This window comes from Penaeus monodon, chromosome 21, assembly GCF_015228065.2.
Source record: "Penaeus monodon isolate SGIC_2016 chromosome 21, NSTDA_Pmon_1, whole genome shotgun sequence".
Taxonomy (NCBI): domain Eukaryota; kingdom Metazoa; phylum Arthropoda; class Malacostraca; order Decapoda; family Penaeidae; genus Penaeus; species Penaeus monodon.
Genome location: NC_051406.1, coordinates 40,319,827 through 40,320,304, shown reverse-complemented (window position 1 = coordinate 40,320,304; position 478 = coordinate 40,319,827).

The window sequence follows — 478 nt, the reverse complement described above, 5'->3', positions numbered from 1 at the left end:
AGGTAAAAACGACTGTGAAGACGGTCGGGCAGAAATAAATAAACAAAAAATACTGAAACCACTCGAGGTGTTACACAATATTCCAGCCTCTTTTCTCCTTCTCCCTCTCTTCCTTTCTCCCGCCCATGTGATCATCCTCCCTCATCCCCCCTCCCCATCCCCTCCTGTCCTTCCTCCCCTCCCTTCCTTACCCTCTTCCTCCTTCCTTTTCCTCACCCTCCTCCCCATTCCCTTCCCCACCCTCACCCTCCTCCCCACTCCCTTCCCCTCCTTCCTTCCCCACCCTCACCCTCCTCCCCACTCCCTTCCCCACCCTCACCTTCCTCCCCCACCCTCCCCCTCCTCCCCACTCCCTCCCCCCCTCCCTTACCTGCCCGACTCCACCGCCGCAGAGGTAATGATGGTAACACAAGGTCGTCGCAACCATACTGGTATTGCTCCATTTATTAGTCATTCGTCGTGACGCTTCTGCTATTGA